Here is a 7,850-nt window from a genome sequence, read left to right as displayed (position 1 = left end):
ATGTGTGTTTAATATTGTTAATTCAAGTATCAATTAAGTGTTTAATTCTCATAGTTAATTATAGTTAATAATTAGTTAATCAAATCTAAGTGTTATTGTCTTGATATTGAGAAGTAATCATACATTAGTGAGTAAGTGTTAATTGAACATAATTAGTCTGAGTCTCTGTGGGAACGAACTAGAATTTATTCTATAATACTTGCGAACGCGTATACTTGCATGAATTATTAGCGCGTGTTTTGTGCCTAAAAAGTTTTTGGCGCCGCTGCCGGGGACTCGGCGTATATTTGTTTAGTTTATGTACTTACCATCAGTGGTCATTAGGACTCATTGATTTAGACGTGTTACTTATTATTTCCGGTTGTGTTTCAGGTACTTTAGCGAGCGTTTATGCAAACACATTCTCGTACTCGCAAGAGGACTTTAGATACGGCTGAGAAGATAGACCCAGTTCTTGATATTCCGGAGAAGATAGATTTTGAAGATTCAGATAAAGAGAGTGAGCAGAAAGAACCAATAATCATGGGTGATCGTATAGTTCTGGCAGATCCAGCTCTTATGGACTTTTCTCGGCCTAAAATTGATGACATTCAGTCAAGCATCCTTCATCCGGCTATTCAGGCTAACACTTTGGAAATCAAGTCGGGCACTATTCACATGGTGCAGAATTCTGTTTCTTTCGGAGGTGCTGCGACTGAAGACCCCAACATGCACATCAGGAATTTTGTCGAGATCTGTAGTACTTTCAAATATAATGGTGTGACTGATGAGGCTATCAAGCTGAGGCTTTTCCCATTCTCTCTGAGGGATAAAGCTAAGGACCGGTTACATTCTGAACCAGTTGGGTCCATCACTACTTGGCAAGATCTTGCGCAAAAGTTTCTAGTGAAGTTCTATCCAATGGCGAAGACTCCAGCTATGAGGAGTGCTCTTACTCAGTTTGTGCAGCAACCAACAGAATCTATGTGCGAAGCTTGGGAGCGCTACAAGGAGATGTTGAAAAAGTGTCCACATCATGGTATGCCTGACTGGATGGTGATCACTGGTATCTATAATGGTTTGGGGGCCCAATCTCGGCCCATGCTCGATGCAGCAGCTGGAGGCGCCTTGTGGGCCAAAAGCTATACTGAGGCTGATAATCTTATTGAAACTATGGCTGCAAATGAGCATCAAAACCCAACTCAAAGGATGATGTCTGGGAAGGTAGCAGGTATTCTGGAAGTTAATGCAGCTACAGCTATTGCAGCGCAGCTCCAAGCGCTGTCTTTGAAGGTCGATTCTTTAGCCACCTATGGAGTCAATCAGATAGCTATGGTCTGTGAGCTTTGTGCAGGCTCTCATTCTAAGGATCAGTGTTCTCTTGTTAATGAATCTGTTCAGTATGTGAATAATTATCAGCGACCGCAGCAGCCTGTGCCAGCTACTTATCATCCTAACAACAGAAATCATCCCAATTTCAGCTGGAGCAATAATCAGAATGCTATTCAGCAACCATATCAGCAAGGCATAATAAATAGTTTAAACCACCTGGATTCCAGCAACCACAGCATTATGCTCAAAGGCAATCATATCCTCAACAAGGAGGTGTTGCTCCACCTTCTAGTGCTAATTTTGAGGAGCTCAAGCTGTTGTGCAAAAGTCAAGCTGTTTCTATCAAGACCTTGGAAAATCAAATAGGTCAAATAGCCAATGCAGTGCTCAACCGTTAACCTGGCACACTTCCCAGTGATACTGAAGTGCCAGGCAGGAAGGAAGCTAAAGAGCAAGTCAAAGCTAGTCCGGAAAAGTTGTTAATGCTGACAAAGCGAAAGACGGAGAAGCTGAAGTTGTTGATGAAGAAGAGAAGCAAAAGGAGAAAGCGGCGGAACCAAGGAAGACTATTATTGAACACACTCTGCCTGAGGGTAATACAGGGGAGAAACGGCTCTATCATCCACCACCTTTCCCTAAGAGATTGCAACAACAAAAGCTGGATAAGCAGTTCGGTAAGTTTTTGGAGGTGTTCAAAAAACTTCACATTAACATACCTTTCGCTGAGGCTCTGGAGCAAATGCCTAGTTATGCAAAATTCATGAAGAGTATTCTTTCAAGGAAGGTGAAACTGGATGACCTTGAGACCGTTTCTTTAACGGAAGAATGTAGTGCTGTGCTGCAACAAAAACTACCTCCAAAGCTTAAAGATCCAGGTAGCTTCACCATTCCTTGCACCATTGGCAAGTTGTCTTTTGACAAATTCATGTGTGATTTGGGAGCAAGCATCAATCTGATGCCATTGTCTATCTTCAAAAAGTTGAATTTTCCTGATCCAAAGCCCACCTACATGTCTCTACAATTGGCTGATCGTTCTATTACATACCACGAGGCATAGTGGAGGATGTGTTAGTAAAGGTGGATAAGCTCTTCTTCCCTGCAGACTTTGTCATTTTGGATTTCGAGGAAGATAAGAAGATTTCCATAATCTTGGGAAGACCTTTCTTGGCTACAGGTCGTACCTTGATAGATGTGCAGAAAGGTGAACTTACTATGAGGGTGCAGGATCGGGATGTGACATTCAATGTATTCAAGGCGATGAAATTCCCTACAGAAGATGAGGAGTGCTTAAAGGTGGATTTGATTGATTTTGCGGTAACTTCAGAACTTGATCATATGTTAATGTCTGACGCCTTAGAGAAAGCCTTAGTGGGGGAGTTTGACAGTGACGATGAGGATGGAAATGAGCAACTACAATATCTAAATGCTTCTTCTTGCAGGCGAAAGCTAGACATGCCATTTGAATCTCTTGGTACTTCTGATCTCAAGAATGCTGAAGGAAAGCTCAAACCATCTATTAAGGAAGCACCTACTTTGGAGCTTAAACCATTGCCTGAACACTTGAGGTATGCTTTTTTAGGTGATGCATCTACTTTACCTGTTATTATTGCATCTGACCTTTCAGGTAGTAAGGAGGACAAGCTCTTGAGGATCTTGAGATAATTCAAATCGGCTATCGGATGGACTATAGCAGATATCAAAGAGATTAGCCCTTCGTACTGCATGCATAAAATTCTGCTAGAGGAGGGTAGTAAGCCGACTGTTGAGCAACAATGATAACTTAATCCTATCATAAAAGAAGTGGTGAAGAAAGAAATTCTGAAGTGGCTGGATGTAGGAATTATATATCCTATTTCTGACAGTTCTTGGGTGAGCCCCGTGCAATGTGTACCTAAGAAAGGAGGTATAACTGTGGTAGCAAATGAGAAGAACGAGCTCATCCCCACTCGAACAGTCACAGGATGGAGGGTATGCATGGATTATAGAAAGTTGAACAAAGCCACAAGGAAGGATCACTTCCCTCTTCCATTTATTGATTAGATGCTTGATAGGTTGGCTGGTCATGAGTATTATTGTCTTCTGGATGGCTATTCGGGGTATAATCAGATTTGCATTGCACCAGAAGATCAAGGAAAGACTACCTTCACTTGTCCATTCGGCACGTTTGCTTTTCGCAGAGTATCATTTGGCTTATGTGGTGCACCAGCCACTTTTCAGAGATGTATGATGGCTATATTCTCCGATATGATTGGAAACAATGTCGAAGTGTTCATGGACGACTTCTCCGTCTTTGGACATTCGTATGATGAATGTTTGAATAATCTTCGTTCGGTGCTCAAAAGGTGTGTGGAAACTAATTTGGTGCTCAATTGGGAAAAATGTCACTTTATGGTGCGTGAAGGCATTATTCTTGGGCATAAGGTCTCTAGCAAGGGTCTTGAGGTGGACAAAGCCAAGGTGGGAGTCATTGAAAATCTTCCACCACCTATTTCTGTGAAAGGAATCCGTAGTTTTCTTGGGCATGCGGGTTTTTATCGGCGTTTCATCAAGGACTTCTCGAAGATATCTAAGCCATTGTGCAACTTGCTTGAGAAAGATGTGCCTTTCAAATTTGATGATGAATGCTTGGCGGCATTCGAGACTCTCAAGAAGAGTTTGATAACTGCACCAGTTATTACGGCACCTGATTGGAAAGAATCTTTTGAGATGATGTGTGATGCGAGTGATTATGCAGTGGGAGCAGTTCTTGGGTAGCGCAAGAATAATCTTTTTCATGTGGTCTACTATGCTAGTAAGACTCTAAATGGAGCTCAAATGAACTACACCACTACTGAGAAGGAGCTCTTGGCTATATTCTTTGGTTTCGAAAAATTTCGATCTTATCTGCTTGGGACAAAGGTGACAGTATTCACTGATCATGCTGCCATTCGCTATCTAATCTCAAAGAAGGATTCGAAGCCTAGACTTATTCGTTGGGTGCTCTTGCTACAGGAATTTGAGTTAAAAATCAAGGATCGAAAAGGTACTGAGAATCAAGTAGCTGACCATCTCTCTAGATTGGAGAATCCCGATTCTACTTCACATGATACGAAATTGATCAACGAATCTTTTCCGGATGAGCAGTTGTTCGCAGTTCAGGAGGAAGAGCCATGGTTCGCAGATATTGTGAACTATCTTGTCCGCAATATAATACCTCATAATATGAATGCAGCTCAAAGGAAGAAGTTTCTGCATGAGGTGAAGTGGTACATTTGGATGAACCATATTTGTTTAGACAAGGAGCTGACCAGATCATCAGGAGATGTATCCCATTCTGTTAGACGGAGGGGATATTACGAGACTGCCATTTCACAGTTTATGGTGGACATTATGGTGGTGAAAAGACAGCAGCTTGTATTCTGCAAGCAGGTTTTTTCTAGCCTACTTTGTTTAAGGATGCACATCAGTTCGTTTTAAGGTGTGATCGTTGCCAAAGAGTGGGGAATCTTACGAGGAAGGATGAGATGCCCTTAAATGTGATGCTTGAAGTCGAGGTCTTTGCTGTTTGGGGAATCGATTTCATGGGATCATTTGTCTCGTCCTGCAATAACAAGTACATCTTGCTGGAAGTCGATTATATTTGAAAATGGATAGAAGTCAAGACTCTACCGATGAATGATGCAAAGGTAGTGTTGAATTTTCTTCGTAAGCAGATTTTCACAAGGTTTGGAATGCCATGAGTAATCATAAGTGATGAAGGGTCGCATTTCTGCAACCATAAGTTCACTTCTATGATGCAGCGCTACAATGTGAATCATCGTGTTGCTATTACCTATCATCTGCAAATGAATGGTCAAGCTGAAGTGTCTAATAGAGAGATCAAGCGTATTCTAGAGATAGTTGTTTGTCCGTCACGGAAGGATTGGTCCTTAAAGCTCGATGAAGCTATTTGGGCTTACAGAACAGTATACAAGTCTCCACTTGGGATGTCCCCGTTTCAACTTGTATACGGGAAGGGATGTCATTTACCTGCGAAGCTTGAGCGTAAGGCTTATTGGGCGTTGAAGAAGTTGAACCTTGATCTAGATGCAGCTGAGAAGAAGCGAATGCTTCAGTTAAATGAACTTGATGAATTTCGACTTCAAGCATACGAGAACAACAAAATGTACAAGGAAAAAGTGAAAAGGTGGCACGACAGGAAGCTATCTCCTAAGTCATTCATGCCGGGGCAACAAGTTCTTTTATTCAACTCTCGTCTCCGACTTTTTCCTGGAAAGTTGAAATCAAGGTGGTCTGGACCTTTTATTGTCAAAACTGTGTTTCCACATGGAGCGGTGGAGATTTTTGAGAATGATTCGGGCCAAGCATTCAAGGTCAATGGTCAGCGATTGAAGCATTACTATGGGGACACGGCAAACCGGGAAGTGGTTAGTGCCGTTTTATTGTCAACTTGATCAAAGTACTCTACGTCAAGCTAATGACGTAAAAGAAGCGCTTCTTGGGAGGCAACCCAAGAGTTGTGATTATAGGAACCCTTAGAAGTTAGTAACCTATCCAAAACCACAACAAAATCAGAAATTTTTGGGTAAGAAAAAAAAATTCAGAGACCCTCTGGGCGCCCGCTCAGCTTTCCTGGGCGGCCGCTCAGGATGCTGGGCGCCCGTGCAGCTTCGCTGAGCGGCCGCTCAGGACCCGACTGTTAGAAAAAAAAAATTGCCTTCTAAAAAATCCAAAAAAATCAGAAAAACACAAAATCAAAATATAAACCAACAACCCACGATTTCTTTTACACAACCCACATTTTATCTCCCACAAACCCCACTCATACTCTAATTTTAACCCTAATTCCTACCCTATATGTAATAACCCCAATTTTTGGAAATTTTTGAAACCCTTATGAATAGTGTTTTTGCTGAATGAGAAAACTTTTCATGCCACGCTATGTAGGGGTTCTGTTATTGATCTTATGGGATATTATTAGTACTCTATGTGGTATATAAGTGTATGTAAAGATCGTCAGAATCCAATTCCGAACACTTTGATTTTTCCCGGAAATCCACAATATACGGAGAGAATTGAGTATAAGGTAACAGGATAAAAAGGATTTAAATTAAAGGATTATAAGAGAGGATCATAAAAGGAATACAATGTATTGAGAAAGGTTAAGGGGACCTAAGTAATAAGATCCCGGGTATGATCCTTCAAACGATAAATGAAAGCGAAAGTTAAGCGAACCGTATAACAGATCAGCGGTCATTAGGCAACGATTAGGAAGTTAATCAAAGGGATTAATGGGAATGATGTCATCCAACCAATAGAAAGAAGACAAGGAAGGAAGGATGACATCATGAGGATGAGGTAAGCATGACATGGGAAGGAAGGAGGTGTGGTTGAATAAGAACCACAGAAATTCAAGGGCAAGGTAGTAATTTGCTAAATCAAATACAAATCAAGTCAACCAAGCCAAGTAAAAATCATTTCCATCAAAAAATCAAAACAACCAAGGCATGAGTTCATCTTGCTCACGGCTTTTTAGCATTTTCAAGGCATAGATTTTTCAAAATCAAAGATCAAAGCTTCCTAAATTGGTAAGAAAATTCCCTAATCATCTTCATGCTTAGTTATGGCTATATCATGAGTTTAAGCCATTAATTCTTTCTCTAACTTCTTCATTTAATCAATGAAGAAGACAATGAATAGTGTTTTCAAGATTTTTAACTTGAAGTTTGTCTTGTTTTCTTGAAGATCCAAGCTTTCTTAAAACTTCTCCAAGCTTCTTAAGGCTTCCTAGCTCCACCCACCACTTCAAGGAAGGTATACCATTTCCAAACCCTAGGTTCATATATATTATAAGGTGATTTTGATGAGTAGGATGTTATTGTAGCTTGTTGTTATGATTTAGAGTTTGAGATTTGGTATGGTAGTGAAATGGAATGGTAATTGTTGTGGTTTTGATTTAAAAGAACTTAAGCATGATTAAAGTTAAGTTTAAGCATAAGTATAAATGATTAAATTGGATTGGTTGGGGTTGTTATGATGTGATAAGGATGGATGTTGGTTGTATGTTGGATTTGAGGTTGATTTGGGTTGATTGTGGATGGTTTAAAAATTGGAAATCGCGTAAACATAGCCGTCGTAACGTCCGATTTTCTTTGGACTATTTTTGTGCATAGCATTAGGACCCGAGAACCCCCTGCTAGATTATGACCACTGCCATGTTTAGATAGCTCATGTTACGAGCTTCGTTTTGATATGTAGTTCGTTCGATTCCGATGCACGGTTTAGGAGAAACGACCGTTTCAAGTAACGGCGTTTCGCGAACGAAACTTTTCCCCCCGCCTTACTTTGAAATGTAGGTTAAAGACCAAAAAGGGTTAATTAATGCATGAAACATTTATGGTAAGTGTTTTAGGCAGTTGGTAAGTCACTCGAGAAGGAATCGCTTTAAAACTCGTGAAGGTTAAATTATTAAAAATGGTGGAGCCGAGGGTACCCGAGTGACTTAAGCGAATCAGTGAGCGCAAAACAAGCGTTAGAGTCTAAGTTAGTTAAAGTATAGA

At 40.7% G+C, this 7,850-nt stretch overlaps 1 non-coding gene across 1 annotated transcript; it reads right to left on the bottom strand.

Annotated features, from left to right (window-relative positions):
* Nucleotides 1–915: 915 nt before the first annotated feature.
* Nucleotides 916–1,022, bottom strand: LOC141694297 (small nucleolar RNA R71). Its single transcript, XR_012563617.1, has one exon. It is a non-coding gene; the product is annotated as a small nucleolar RNA R71 (small nucleolar RNA).
* Nucleotides 1,023–7,850: the final 6,828 nt, after the last annotated feature.

The sequence above is a fragment of the Apium graveolens genome, chromosome 10 (assembly GCF_009905375.1).
Source record: "Apium graveolens cultivar Ventura chromosome 10, ASM990537v1, whole genome shotgun sequence".
In the NCBI taxonomy this organism is placed as follows: Eukaryota; Viridiplantae; Streptophyta; class Magnoliopsida; order Apiales; family Apiaceae; genus Apium; species Apium graveolens.
The sequence above is the reverse complement of the archived record's forward strand: the minus strand, read 5'-3'. Positions and strand labels throughout refer to the sequence as shown.